At 40.0% G+C, this 15,891-nt stretch overlaps 1 long non-coding RNA gene across 7 annotated transcripts in view; it reads left to right on the top strand.

Annotated features, from left to right (window-relative positions):
- The window catches only part of LOC106631071 (uncharacterized), a 189,547-nt gene that overhangs the window by 143,071 nt on the left and 30,585 nt on the right, over positions 1–15,891 (top strand). For all 7 annotated transcript variants that reach the window (XR_008731631.1, XR_008731630.1, XR_008731632.1 and 4 more), the window contains one exon: positions 9,092–9,150. This is a non-coding gene — a long non-coding RNA (uncharacterized LOC106631071). The remainder of the gene's footprint in view (positions 1–9,091; positions 9,151–15,891) is intronic.

Below are 15,891 nucleotides of genomic sequence, written 5' to 3' on the forward strand. Positions count from 1 at the left end.
TCTGTGTTTCCTGATGGTTTCATTGTTTCTTTGCTCACTTTGCAGTCAGGATTGATTGTGCTGTTCTACCTCTGGTGTAGTAATCATCGTATGACAATCTCTTGAAGATGCCCAGAGTTGATGATAAAATACTTCGCATTTAAAAGTGACATAAATATGCTGAAAGTTAAATAACAATCTCCAGTGTTTATTTTTCTCCAGTGTTATGAAGTCATTTAATAGTGGTACCGGGTCTAAAATGCACTTTCACTTTTTTCGCTTTCTTCTTTCCAGCACCACCATGTTTAATTGTGGCTGTCAAAGTACAAGCCAGACGTGGCATTTAGCAACCTGATTCTACCACCCTTCTTTCTTTCCATTTCCTTTCCTATAGGCGTCCACAAATGCCTATACCAGTGGGTACTCTGACATTTCCAAATTGCAGTTTGATAGTGTCAGAAAGGTTCATGAATTATTAAAATGTCTCAGCATCATAGAGGTTGGAAAATTATATATAATTTGACAAAACAAGCACACAGAAAAAGAAAACCCCACCCAGGCATTCCCAAATCAAGAGAGCACCTTTAAAACTTTCATTTGAATTTGCTTAGAAGGTTTGAATAGTAGGAGAGATGCATGAGTCATTCTCTCTCTGTCTCTCTCTAGAACAGGAAAGCTAGCAGAGGGTGGAGGCATGTCAGCACATAGTGTGGTACACTTTAAAATATCAGCTGAAATGACTAGGCTGAAGAAGTGGGAGGACTGATATTAGTCACACGCTATTACACAGTTCAGAAGACGAAGGCAGAAGGAATTACCGGACAGGCATATGTCACTTGGCCCAGCATTTTAAAACACATATCTTGACTTCAGATCTCTTCATTCTTTCTTCAGAATGCCTCTGTTTGCCATGCATTCTGAGTGAGATTCATTATCTTGGCCCTACAGTGAGCAGCTGACTGCTCTTAAGCTGAGATGTTAGAAAAAATGGTTGAGTTTACCACATAGGCAGTATCAGCAGCTTACATCCATGATCATTTTGCTCAAGCCTTTTGTTCCTCATCCCACTGGACAAGCACCAGAGCTGTTGCAATCTTCCAGCTCCATGAGCATTAGTAAGGAGGATGAGGATCTGTGTAGGAGACGCCAAGATCATGGAGAGATCTTTGATATGATTTCCTGCCCTGCTGCAAGCAATTCTGTGTTAGCTGTCTGCACAGTGAAGTAATATAGTCTCTGTTTCTTAGGCCCTGTACCTTCATCATTCTTGGCATTTACAACATCATGCAGCTGGCCTACCTTGCAGAGAAACAGACTGCATTTTTTTTGGTGACCACAATACACAGGCCAAGAACTTGGATGTAAGTTCCTCAGGCTTTGTCATTGCAGTAGTAACAGAAATTAATTTGGTTCAAGAAAAGGGAAAGTGTATCCTTTGGATGTGTGAACTTCCCAGTTATAATGGAAAAAAGCTCTTTAACACCAGAATTTTTCTAACGTGTTGAATGTTTACCTCGGTGTCTGTAGCTGAAGGATTTTGAAGAGGTGTGCAAACCTCAGCTCACCTCTGTGTGCTCATCTTGCTCTCCCAATGAATCTGAAGCTGTTACTTAAATGTACTTTATATGCAGAAATAAGGGTAAGTGACCAAAGAGATACTGCAAGGAAGAGCTGGTATCATAGCCACAAATTGAGCTCAGGAGTTACCTTTTCCCTTTTGTGCAAGCTGCTTGTCCATGTTAACCTTCCAATATATTACAAAAAAATCTTGAGGCCAAACAAATAATAAAAATTGCAGATTGTGTGGCATAAGATCTTGTCTTGTCCTGGGTTGAGCATGGATACTTCCAAATTTAACTACCAGGCTCTGTACGTCCTATCTTTCCCAAGCTATCTATTTTTGGGTAGTTTTTAAGTCTAGGCCACGTGCCTGGTGCAAGGCAATTAGTTGTGCTGAGTAGGTCTGGCAGACAGTCTTTCTTGAACTGAGTCATAAACTGCCCTTGGTGGTAAGGCAGGGGAGATGATCCTGTGTTTGCCCAGGTCTTAGTGTAGTATGTCCCTCTGCTTACCCGTTTTATCCAAAGATAGGAAGAGGTTTGTACTTAGGTGACCTTGTCGAGAAATACAAACAACAGTTTTCTGGGCAGACCCTCTGCTTGGGCCTGCAGAAGTTTGCAGGATACAGCCTTTTTATGTAGCTGAATTTTTAACAGAAGGTGTTTCATTAAATAGCCCAGATCTTGTCTCTGTTCTATACCGCTTTATCTCTCTGCAAGTACATCTGATAATCTTATATATCACGTTTCACCAAGCCAAAAATAAAACCTGCAACAGACCTTCCTAGTTGTCTGTGACTGTCTTGTGAAGTACTTCTATCAGCCATGTGAACCATTGTGGATTTGTTCTTACCCAGATTTCAGCCTGTTTGCCATGTGCAAACATTTCCTTAGTACCACTCAAGAAATATTTCAGGTGTCGCATATAATACCTTCTTTAGAAGAAAAAAAAAAAAAGTCATGATCACTTTCTCTAATTTTCTGACAAATTTTGAAATCAATTATTGGAATTGTACCATTCCTCTGCCCTAATTGGATAGCTGGTGTCTTAACAGCTGTCAAGAATTCTCAATTGAGTAAAATACAGTGCTAAAGCTTATGGAAGTTTTTATAAGTGAGCCATACTAGCTGATGTTATTAAATCATTTCATTAGGTAGAACATCCAGAGTAGTTTACCTTTCCCTCTGGTTAATGTGCTCTGTAGGCTTGGCCACAGCATTTTTAATGGCATATATTGAAATCTCCTTCCCAGAACCGTTATTTTAAAGATAATAAGGGCAATAGCAGGCAAGGAAAAAAGATTGTCTTGCCTTTCGTGGTGAAACTTGGCTTACTGTGTGCATTTGTTTGCTTTTCTGATTTATTTTCTTTTGATCAGAACCATCTGACCCTCGTGTTTAAAGGAATGTTTTTTTGGAGTTTTGAAGTCTGCCTGTTATAACATCAGTTCTGCAACCTGCAGCGAAAGGAGCAGGCAGATGCGTACTCAGCTGAAGCTTAACAAATCTGTCTTTGTTGACATGCAGAATCCACACCTGCAGCATGTGGATAGTATCCTCAGTCCCTATACGAGAGGTAAACATCCAGGCTGTGAAGTTACAGGTTCCCTCAATTTGTCAGAATTTTCTTAATGTTCAAAATGCTGTACGCGGTTTTCTCGTGTGAACCTTTCTCTCAGTGTTTGAAATGGCAGCTTTCTTGCTCAGTTTGAAATACATTTTCCTCTCCTCTGCACAAAAAATATTCCCAGCCTCTCCATTACGTATTCTGTTTTTAAAGGCAAAGCCAAAAATATTGGATGCTAAGAGAAGTGCGCCCAGCAGCATGAGAAAAATGTGCTAACAAGTCAGCCAGTATACACCCATTTCATGCACAGAACCAAGATCAATGCTTTAGCAGTGAGATCATGCAGGCTTCGGGCGGAAACAAAGAGCACTGAGATGGGGATTGCTGTGATATGTGGGTTCTGTGTTTTATGTTCCTAAGTTCTCCACTGTCAGAACAGAGCAGCAGACAGTTTGTGTTTAGTTTATTACAGAATGCTAGAGTAGAGAGAGTAGTTGTTCCTTTCATGGGGCCCTGGTTCTTTTCTTTGAGAGTGCAGTCTCATTTGTCAGTCGAACTGGTCTAGGTTGGCTTTGCCTCCACATTATATTGTCTTGCCCCTTTCCTTTTGCAGGCAGTCATGACTGTGCAGTCGGTCATTGAGATAAGGAGGCGGAAATCTAAAACGGTAGGTTTTTTCCTCCTTGCCATGTTTGCACCATGATCAGGCTGACTGCTGTGTTACAGCACGTGTGGTTCAAGAAAGGGACCAAGACGAGGAGATGGCAATTCTGCAGCTTTCGACAGCACAACAGGTTACTGGTTTTGTAGACTGTGAAACTATACATTCACTGCTAACTCCTGATTAGTATTGAAAGAGTCTGTTAATGCTTAAAGTTCTATCTGCTTTCCAAGTAGTAAGTTCTTATGAAAAACAAGTCATCGGAGTTGCAGAAAAAGTCAGAAAGCACTGTATTTCCTGTGTTGTGGCAAATGAGCTCTTCTCTTCTGTTGATGTGAAACCTCTTGATTTTGCCAAAATACCATTTTCCTATGGACCAAAAGAAATAGGAATACAGTTTCAGACTAGATATTGTCTGATGTGGTTTTGGCAATTAAGCTATCATTTAGGTACCTAATCTGGGAGTTGAGCTCACCTGGAAAATTTGTCTTAATTTTTTGGTAGTGAATCATGAAAATGTACCTTCTTCTTTGTGAAGGGCCTACTAGTCAGAAATAATAGAATTGTCCAAAAATTGCTGTTTCAGATTTTAAATTCCTGGCTCTTAATTCAGAATTTAACCTCCTCTGAAAATTTCAGAAATTTTTCAGACAGCCATTCACCAGTTATTTAATTGTATAAATACACCCCTGTTTTGATTTCCGGTTTAAATTGTTCTCATTAAGGATTACTTTTGACTTAGAGGAGTCTGATAGCATTTAGGAATGATAGGAAACTGACCCTCATAACATTTACCCTTGTGTGGTTTGTCTCTGATTATGTGTGCTTTCTGTATCTCTCACATAAATAAGTAACGTGTTAGAAGTGAGCATGGTTGTGCGTGTAGCAAGTTTCTAACACAAACTTGTGCAGGCAGTACTAGAGAGGGCTGTACTAACTACACAGAGGTTTTACTGCAGTCAGTGACCAGGTACTTCTCTGGAAACAATTCCTAACATCTTATTTCATTATCGGGCGTAAAATAGGTCACTTTGTGGCTTTGAATTCTGTAGTGAATCTGTTCAGGTGACCTCACAGCAGCATCCTACAATCTGGCGTGGTGGGTTGGAGCAGCAACAATTTCTTCACAGCATGAACCTGCCACTGCCCTTCCTGGTTTTTCTTTGAAGTAGGTCAAGTCTGTGAACTGCTAAGACTCTGTGGACCCCTCATTTATTTTACCAGTCTAGCTTCCAGAATGTGGAGTAGAAAGATCACCTGCTTCGTTCTGTCTGAGCAGTAGCAGCTTAGGCGCAGAAAACACAGACAGTGTGTGCTAAGCCTAAATCAGAAAGGCTTGCAGTAGTGTTGTACTTCAGCTTGAAGAGGATAATCTACAAAGGAAAGCTCTTACAGGACTGGTTTCTGTTCGGTTGTTTAGAAATGATTCACTTTGTCCCTTTTCTTTGGTTTTCTGGAAGTGGTAAGTTGCATAACCACATTTAAGGTTTTACTTTAGTAAAACAGCTCTCTCGGTCTGGACAGCTTCAGGAGAAACCCTTATATCCAGGAGAGTCATCTGGGACACCGTGCTCAGAGAGGGCCTGCTCGGAGCACAGAGGTGCCAGTGGCATCGTGTTGAGGGACAAGGAGGGCGAGAGACGGGGAGGCTATTCCAGTACATTTTGGTCATGGGTAGATCCTGTAAAGAGTTTAATAACTGAAAATATCTCTAGCTTCATCTGCATGTTTCTTCTGGGTTACAGGATGTCCACCGTCTTCTCACGGACCTGGATGTACTAGAGCTGCTTTGTAGTTGTCTCAATGTGGTCTCACTTGAACCTGAGGGGGTTAGAAATGAATTCCAATTGCCTAAACTCTCCTGATTTTTCCCCATAAATATCTAGCTTATATGTGCAGCAAACTTTCCATTCTGGACATCATACAGACATGGTTCTCATAAGTAAATTACTTTTAGTAAACAGCAGTATCATGATTTAATCCAATTAAACAAAACAATATGGATTCTTTTTTCCTTAGCAAGGCAGAGCTGTAGTATAATAACTTTATTAAATGTATTTGAGCAACCCACTTGAAATGATGAGGGTCCTTTGAACACGTCTCTATTTGTTATGTTTGTACAGCATCTAACACAATGACTTGTAAATTCTATGTCTTCTACCAGAACAAAGTAACGACTCCTAGATGGCCCTCTACCTGCCTTCCCCAAAAACTCACTAAAGCAAACTGTTACTCCTCAAGACCTCCTCCAGTTTTACCTATTGTGCAGTGAAAAGCTTGAGACCAGCTTTTGACATACTGGTTCCTTTAGTAAATTGTTGCCATTTGAGGAAGGTTGAATTTAAGCATTGATTTTTTTTTAAAATTTTTTTTTTATAAATTTGCACTTTAACTTTTTGCATTGCAATTTGTTGTCTGCATCTTGGGTGTTTAGTTTGATTAGTTTAGTAGTCTGGGTTCTGTCTAGATGGTGAGGATGGTCATCCCTGAGTGGAAACAATGGAGAGTCAAACTGTGTCCATAGTTACGATATGCTGTGCTCATTCTTATCCTTAGTTTCAATCAATTTTTGTATGAAGTTGTGCTTTCCAAATAATGGCTGTACATCTGTGAACCAGTAGTTACTCAGAACTTCAGACAATAAAATTGTAATACACTCTTCTCCTTTATAGATATCCCTAATTGGTTTCACTGCTGTCTTAAAACAATTCAAAATACAATATTTATTCCCCTTTCAGCTATGTAGTGGGGGATTGTTTTGATATTTTGTGGCAACAGTGGCCACAAGGGTGTAAAAATACATTTTTCTGCTCTATTTTTGAATCTTTCTCTAAAATTAAAGATGGGTAAATGTTCTTGATAGTACATCTTGATAAGACCAAAACCTTGTTTATTACTTTTAATTATGAATTAATCTTGGAGGACAGCACCCTTTCACTAACTAAGCCAATCAAATGACCCATGTGATTAAGTATTAGTAATAAAATGGTACGCTGTTGGTACTTCAGGAAAAACATTGCACTTTTCTTAGGAAAAAATTCAGTTATTTTGTTCCTATGTACGATGTTATAATTGGTTTATAATTCATTATGCTTGATCACCATCGAATAGTGCACTGTGTACACCTGAAAAATTCCTGCAGTTGCAGGAAGCCTGGCAGCAGCTGCTCTTGTCTTCTCCAAAAATTACTTCTGAACTTTTCCTGAAAAGTGCAAAACTTCTTTTTAGGAGTGTCTGTCTTGACTTGTTAATTTGTAGTTACAGACCATGTGGGAATGTGATCTAACCAGCTGAATAACACTTCAACCTTACTAGCATGAGCATGTTGTTTACTTTGATGCTCTGCTTATGCTAAGTGGTCAGATCCTCTAATCTGTGTCTCCTGTAGCTGTATTTAGCCTTTGGTAGATCAGTGATAGAATCATCTTTAGGTACCAAGAGGCTGAATGTATATGACAATCAGTTGCAGACAGACTAGAATTATAATGGAAATACATTTCATCTGTATGTTTTGGCATTTTTATTTTAAGTTAATAGAAGTTAATAAACCTTGGGTTTATATTGTGTACATGTGTGTATGCACAAGCTTTGATCTCAAGCGTATTGTTTGGGGAAATACAAGAACTTTCAGCAAAAATTGCTCAGATCCACTGCAAATAACGGACTGAATTTGAACTAGGACTCATGTTAGCGGTGATACTCGTCTCTTACTTACATGTGGCAGGCTCAGCCCTGAACCCTGACCCCACAACTATTTGTATGTGTATTTCTCATGTAGTGATCATCATCTTATATAACTATCTTCCATTGTTCTGACATGTATGGGTTCACACATAACCCAAGGCTTTAGTAGTATTATGTACAATTATTTGAAATCATTGCCCATGTGTCCAAAAGATGACTAGCAGAAATAAAAAGCAATGGTTCGGGTTTTTTTCTTTTTTTCAGTTTCCTTGATGTTTCATGGCTTGGCTAAGACCTTTCTATTTTTTGCTTTGAGTTGCTACCATCCAGTTTTTTATGTGGACCTCTTTGGAACTGTTCTTTGATGTCTAGGGTATTTAAGCCAAAATTCTGTTCATTTTTTCCTGGCGGCAGCTACTTCACAGTGAGTACATTAATTAAAATTTGTGCTTGTCAAAGATGGGATCTTCAGGTTTTTTGCCATAGCAGAATGAATCTTTTCTTTAGCCTAGCGAGACTATCACAGTACGGCCAATAGAGACAGACAGTATGGATTCTGAGATGTAAAGAACAAAGTATCACCCTGGCAGCATCAATTTAAGCCTTGTCATGCTTTTATACCCTTAACGGGCACCTGGTTTGTAATAGTGCTGTTCACCAGCATCTGCCATATTGAACAGATTTGAGAAAGTATTATTTTATACCCTAGATAGTGCAAATACAAATAGCTGTCAGAATTGTTCGAGTCATTTGCCATCAGTCTGATGCGTGAATTGAAAAGTTTTTCATGCTAAAAGGTAGTTGTGGTGGAAAGGTGGGGAACATGCTGCTGCCCTCATGTTGATGACTATTCTACCCCACTGCCAAACTTCTCAAAATCCTCATTTACCTTTTTTTAATCTTTTTTCTATACTGTTTCTTACCAAGATTGTTCTTAATATAAAATATCATTTCACTGCTTCAAGCGGGTGACTCAAGGAAATGTGCAAGCAGTCTGCAAAGTTACTTTTAGAGCAAAATCCAAATGATATTTAGTGTGTAAGTGTATCTAAGTCTTCTGGCCTTTCCTAGAGTGTCTGTTACTGAGTTCTGGGTTTTTTTTTTTTATTTCATTCTCAAATAAGGTTTTTCTTTTCACATTTTTGAGCTGGTAATGTTTTGTTTCATTTTTTTATTCATAGCAAGGGAAAGCAAAGTTTCCTGTTAGAACAGATATTCTCAAGTTTCAATCATAAGTATTGGATGAGAAAAGTAAAGCAAACGTAGAACTTCTATCATTGATATGGATGTGAATATGTCCCAAGATACTTAGCAGCTGTCTCCTCCTTTATTAATGATATTGCACAATTAGCTATTACACAGAGCTTTGTCACTAAATGCATTTCTAAGGTGAGTATATATAATTTTCCCCATTTTATTGACTGAGGAAATTAAGGCCTAGAGAAAGGAAGTGATTATTCACAGACCCTGGAGAAGAAATTGAGTCCAGAATTCTGTATAATGGACCATGTAGGCAATGTGACATGCCCTAGAATAACCATTGCATTTCAGATATGCCTGTGTTGCTCCGCATTCCAAAGAAATAAAATAGCTGTTGCTCTTCTTTTTAACCAACTGTTCCTCTCTCTTTCTCTTTTCCAGCTAGTGCCTTGCAGCCAGGATGTGAAAACATAGATGACTTGTGCCCAGCAAAATTTTTGGTAAGTCAATTAAATTTTAGTCTTGAAAAAAAGGAGTATGATTAGTGATGCTGCTGTAAGGCTTTGCTTACTAGCCAGTTAGTTGCAGTAGAGCAGGAAGCATACAGCTGTCAATTGGACATTGCGACTAACATGCTTGTGACAACAGGTGAAATTGTGGCTTTCAACAGGCTAGCAGGGAAGACTTTGTCCACTGCAAGGGAGGTGCAGAGGAGGAAACAGTGCCAGGAAAATGGTGTCAGTGGAGCCAAGAATACAGAAACCCCTTTATTTCCTCTGTGACTTCAGGTCTCAGCCCAGCTCTTTGAAACTGTGACTGTCAGTACTCAGCAGAAGAGTAATAATGTGTTGCCACAACAGCATTATTTGTCCCTGTTGATGTCCTTGTGCAAAACACAAATCTTAAAACAGCTTAGCTGAGAGCAGCTAAATGAATTCAACCTCCTCTGAAAGCTCTGTGGGGCCCTTACACAGCATGGAGACACTGAACCAGATGCTGACGGGTCTCTTGTTGCGCACAGTTTGTGCCTTTTTTGTTTATCTGCCATGAGTAAACTCAGTGGTCCTGATCTCATTCTCGTCAGACTAATCCTGTCTATGTTGGGTATTCTCTGAGGTCAAGGGGAGTTCCCTGTGTCTAGTGGCCTTCAAAGCTCAGTCCACTGAATGCAGGGAGGTCTTTGCCATTAACTATTCTGGAATCAGGAGCTACCGCCTGATCTTGTTTACTGCTGTAGTTAAGTCTTAGTAGGGAATCCCCCTATTCATTCATTCTTTCAGTCCATGGGTACTAAAGCAGGCAGCATCAGCTGCAGAGCATTGGTTAAAGAGGCAACTTCCCATTGGTTGTAAATCAGGATTGCTATGGTCAGTTAAAGTCAGAAAATGGGATGGATGGAGGAGCGGGGCAGAGGAGGAAGGCTTGTGGGGTCTTGCAGCTGTTTTCCCATCTTCTCTCAAATAAAATTTCTTCAGTTTGTAGCAAGGAATCTATGCAGGAAAACTTGGAAGAAATCAGGTTGCACAAATGCTCCTCCCTACCCCCCAGAGCTGCCATAAGCTGCATTACTGCATGTTACTTTATTCTGCTTTTTCCCTCTCTCTATGGAACTGCAAAAGTGACAGTGCTTTAAATGGAAAGATGTGCAGCAAGCCATCAGTCATTGTGCATGGAGGATATATCTCCTGGTTTAGTCTTGCTTGTGCTTCCATAAATCAGCATAGCTAAAATATTTGTGGTTGTCTGTAGGAGATTTATGCAGGTGGGAGATTAGAGTCAGTCTGTCATTTTTGTGGGGGAAGTGAGAGATGGAACGGGCTGGGGAATGCTGGCTTGCAGGAAGGAAGGATTTATAATGTTGGTGGATATTTAGGGGTTCCATAGAGACAATCAGCAAAAAAAATCTGTGCGTGTACATGTGTACACATCTCTCTGATTTGGAAACAGGCTGTTGTTTCCCTGCATCATTTTTTGGTTAATCTAGTCAGAGAGAGACGTTATATGGAAGCATTCCTTTGCTCGGATCTGTCTTCAGACCTGGGGGTTGATTTGGTTTTTTTCCCTTAGGTCCAAAGTGTTCTGTATGTGGGTTATGCCTTACTTTTGCTGGCATATGCGTATCTTGCAAATTGGCTGTATGAATAATTGTGTCAGGTTAAAAAGTTCTTATGGACTGCTTCTCGTCAGACAGTCACTGAATGTAAGCCTAGGTACTTTTCCTAGTAACTGTGACTGTGTAAGTTCATCTGAGCAGGGGACGAAGAGGAAAGAGGGACGTAGGAATACGTATTCTAATAGTGGCAGCAAAATCCAGCTCATGTTTTCAGTTGCTGTACCATTGTATGACTTCATTGACTCTAGTGTTTCGCTAGTTCTCATATCGGCTATGAATGTGACCCCTGACTTCAGTGGAGATATGCTGATTTACACCAGCTGATATTCTGACGCTTTATTTCTGTGCAACAGCAGTGGCCCACCAGGAGCACCAAGGGTGGAATAGCTGTAAGTGTCCTCCAGGCCTCTGCTAGTTAATCTCCCCTTTGCAGTCTGGGGGCAAAAGCCAGGGCTAAGCTGTGTGAAGGTCACTGCTGTAGCTTCTGTTTTGCCTCATTACTAATGAGCTCAGCCTTGTTCCCAAATGCTTGCTAGTTTAGGCAAAGCTCAGCACACAATGGGGGAGGCTGCACAGTCCCGAAACCTTGTAAACACATTTTGGAAAGCTTAAAAAAAAGTGTTGCGTAAAATATGCTCACAAGTTCTCTAGCCTTCTTTCTCCTTTTCCCGTGGGTTTCTGATTTTCCAGAGAACTCTGTTTTGCACCCTCTTGATTCTTCTCCCCCTGCGCCCCACTCCCACCCCCCCAGTTTTACTTCAGACTGAGCTGCAATGTGATACAACCGGTCAGCAGCAGGCAGCCAGCCTACGGAGCCCAGCCTAGGGAGTCCTGCGTAATTCCAGCGGGCAAGTCTGCTTAGTCCTGGCCTGAATACGGTTCTTCAGGATTTGAGGAAGGGGCAACTCCACCTAGAGGACTCCCAAAATCAACACACTGAGCCAGTGGTACCAGGACCTGACTAGGTGAAAAATTATCCCCTAGTTAATTAAGCCAAAATGAAAGTCTCCAGTGCTTTACTAATTGAGGAGGGATGCTTTGCCAGAACTAGCGGGGGGATCACAAAAAGAAGGATGAACAGCTTTCTTGAAATAGCATTGCTATCATGTGTTCTATTAAACTTAAGTAAAAATAATTTCCAGGGATGTGTATAATGTGAAGGGACAGAGATATTAGTCTTAAATCAGATTTATTTTTTTTTTCTGTTTGCCATCTTTGGCAAGTCCCTATAAATCTTTGCAGTTGTAGAGACAGCCTAAAAAACTGCTAACATTTTCAACTACAGAGCATAACACTGAATAAGGATAGTTGAAAAATTTCTGTCAAAACTGTGTTTAATGGAAAATAGAGTTTTGATAAAATAGCATTTTCACCAAAAATAGCTGCTTTCCATGGAGAATGTTAGTTTTTCACTGCAATATTTTGACAGAAATTTTCAAATCTTGGGCTGAAATATGTACAGCTGTTCAAGTCCGTCTAGTGCCACTCATATTTCTTCACCTCCTCAAATTTGAGGTATTTTGCCAACTCTTTGATTTTTAACATCGTGATACTTGGGAGTTTCTGTCAAGCCCACCTCTAGTCATAGGACTATTAGCTGCATGTTTAAAAAGCCGAGTTTCTATGGCTTTTGAAGTTGGAGAAAAGAAACTCTTGAAAATGCGATCCAAGTACATCAGGAATTAGAAATCAAGGGAAGCAAATGAAAATCTGAAAGTTGTTTGAAACAAGAAAAGAAAGGTTTTTAAGCCGTTTAAAAATATTTCTATGTAGAAAACGATTCATGGTCTGATTATTTTGAATGCATTACTCTGATAGTGCTTTTTTGCATAAGTTTCAAATGTATGATCTGTTAACCAAATTATGTAAGGAATGCTAAAAAGTACACAAGAGAAACGCAAAACCAAAACCACCTTAATTTTCTGCTGTGAAGTGAGTGATAATGATGTCTGCCTTACCAGGCTGTGGTAAAATTTATTGGAATCATGTAAACCATCATGTGATCTTAATATGTCTATGTATTAGCTGTGTTTTGTAGCACAGATAGCAAGCATCAGACAGCTGTGTCCCCTTAACAGCAGGGGTGGCACAGCAGGAATTCGCTTGCAGACCCATTGCGAGGGGGGCACAACACACTTGTTGGATATTTACTCTGTTTGGTAGGCTGTGAGAAAGCCTGTCATACCAGCTCCTTACCACTCTGTCTCCATGCTGGCTAAATTAAATCAACGTGAGAACAGATAATACAGTGTCAGGCAAAAGATTAGTCTAGCCTAATATCCTGCCTCAGAGAAATGCTCATGTCCTATGCCCAGGAGAGCAGAGCAAATGTATAGTGACACCTACCCAGTACAGACTCCCAGTCTCCATGGTTCAAGGTCTTGAGCCAAAATTGCTGCCTTTTTCTGTAGGGTTTGTTGATGTTTTCTTCTGTTTGTCGAATTGCTTTTTGAATTTTAGCGTCTGCAATGTGCTCTGGCAAGGAGTTGCAGTTTATGTAACTGCTGTGTGCATAGAAATTGGTCTTTACCTATCCTTTACTCCATTTTCTGTACCTTTTCCAGTTCTACTGTTTTCTTTTTTTTAAAACAGTGGTTGGGGTAGGGGGTGTGGGTGTGTGTGGCGGGAAGATGACAGTACTGGATCTGAATGTGGGCATACTCATGAATTTACCTAGTGATGTAGAAGTGCTATCTGTTTTGTTTTCCTTTTCTAGTGATTCCCCACATTCTGTTTACCTTTCTGAACATCATGGAGTAGTACATTGGTTTCATAGAACTTTTTGTTAACAACTCGATGATGTAGCTGCATGGCAGCTAGAATTCGTTGCTCTCCAGAAATGTTAAAATGACACCTTTGTTGTGCTGATCAAAAGGAACTAAGGGTGAAAGAGGTGAAAAGGAGGAAAAGGGACACCTCAGAGCCTTGTGGGCAGGAAGCATCATTTTGTTTGTGCTTTCACTAGCAGAGACACTTCTTAATGTTTCTCATTATAGCTGGTATTGATTGGTGCTTTGAGATCCCTTTTTTTCAATTCCAAAGTTAAGATCTTCTGCCAGTGTTGTTTGAACTGAATCTGCAAGCTATCTGTCCAAAGTACTGTTGTCATTGTTTGTTCCAGGACAACAGCAGAGCGAGGGTGTAGACTAAAGGTCTAATAAGCATACAGCTTTCTGGCAAGTGCTATGATGCTTGTAGGAAGTATTGTCAACTGTAATATTCATTTCTGCCCTAATAAATTCTTTTTTGTTTGGAGGGGTGGTTTTGTTTTTGTTTTGTTTTGCATGGGTTCTCTGTTCAGAAGATAGAGCCCAAGAAGCAAAACTTTATTCTAGTAAGCATCTGGAAATCTTAGGCTTTGTCCACACTAGTAAAATCAAGGATGCCTGGGAATGTTCCCAGGAATGTTCCTCAAATGTGGAACATGATACTGTACTATTGAAGTGCTGGAATGTTTCTTGGCAGAATTTTGGCCCATGCCAGCTAGTATTTTTCTAAACTGTTCCCAGGTATGGTTTGCAGTTAGAGACCATTCCCAATAAGTAGTTTATATGCAGTCACCCTGTTTCAGACTCGAGAGCTTTCTATTGTAGGCATGAGCCATTCTCTGTCAGCTGCCCTCAATGTTTGGGAACATTCCTATGCATGTTTAATTTACTAATGTAAGTATCTGTTACATGAAATTAAAATCTGTCTAAACACCACCCCCCCACACACCCCTTTTGCTTTTCATGTCGCCTTTACTTTTTAAAGAATGTGATAGTACCGCTGAACATACTTCAGGAGGTTGTTTACATGGCGTTTATTTTAAGTTATGCTCCAGCGGGTGTCATTGTAGCTGATTCTGTATTCAGTAATTTCCTTTGATCAGGCAGAAATACTTATGGGATTTGGAATGGTGTTCACGGGCATGAACTTTATGCAGCAGTGTGTGCGAATATGTAATAAACTTTTGAACATTATTAGTTATTATGTGATGTGCTAGCTATATAAAAGATCAAAGATGTACTTTTCTAGAGCTATGTTCATATGTAGTAGGAAGTTCCCACCCCAAAATAACTACAGTTTTGAACGCTAATCTATGAAAGATGTGTCTTAGGTTCACACTTTTGTTTATTTGAGGGTTTAGGAAATGCAGGGTCATGGCTAATGTAAAATTTAGGCACTTGTATGTTGTAAAAATGAGCACATGAAATCAGTATGGGTTCAATATAGAGATTGCAGGCATCTTTTTTTGTATATGTTCATCAGAAACTAACAGCTACTGTGGCTCTTCTGTTTAACTATTACCTTGATGATAAATAGCTGGATTTATAGATAATATAAGAGATATTTTTATATATAGCATATAATAAGATGATGATGATCAAGATTTTGTTAACACGTTCTGAATAATTTGAAAATTGATTTGCCAATGTGATTTAAAAATGAGCACTTCTGGCTTTGGGTTCTAGGGTGTGAATTTGGGGGCTGACTCTATGCTAGTTTCTGGTAGAATCTTAACCCAGTAACAAATAAGTGGTAGTAAATGGGCCTGAGTGATTCTGGCGAGAGCGTCTGGTGCATTTAGAGTAAACGATGTACCAGTAATAGGGCAAGGCTGGAAAGTGGAATGTGTAATTGAGACATGAAAAAAATAAATGCTTCAACGATGGGAGCTGTACGCTTGCAGATTTTCCTACCCGAGTGCAAAGCAGCTTCACAGCTCCTTTAAAACAAGACATCAAGCAGATGCCAGTTTACTGGTTTCCATGGTGACTGTTACTCTGATGTGCAAATGCTGTGACCTCAGTGATCACTTGAGGACTAATATAAATAAAGTTGGTAAAGAGTCAGGTCCGACACTGTTCCATGGAGACCTGTGCACCCTGTTCTCATCTGGCAGAAGGGAAGATGCTTTAGCCCCTGCAGAGTGGCTCGTATGATATTTCACGTAAAGTACCCCAGCCACTAACTCGGCTTCTGATCAGAGGGAGGATAGTCGTCCTCAGCCTCAGCTCATGGAATACCTTCCTGCTGAGTTGCTGGCAAAATGACAGAAATTAGCAAGTTGAAAATTTGGAGCCCACGAACATTAATGTGAGTCCTTCCAGTTCCTTCAGTGGGCTCTAAATCCAGCTCACGGAAC

Source organism: Falco cherrug, chromosome 3 (assembly GCF_023634085.1).
Source record: "Falco cherrug isolate bFalChe1 chromosome 3, bFalChe1.pri, whole genome shotgun sequence".
NCBI lineage: Eukaryota > Metazoa > Chordata > Aves > Falconiformes > Falconidae > Falco > Falco cherrug.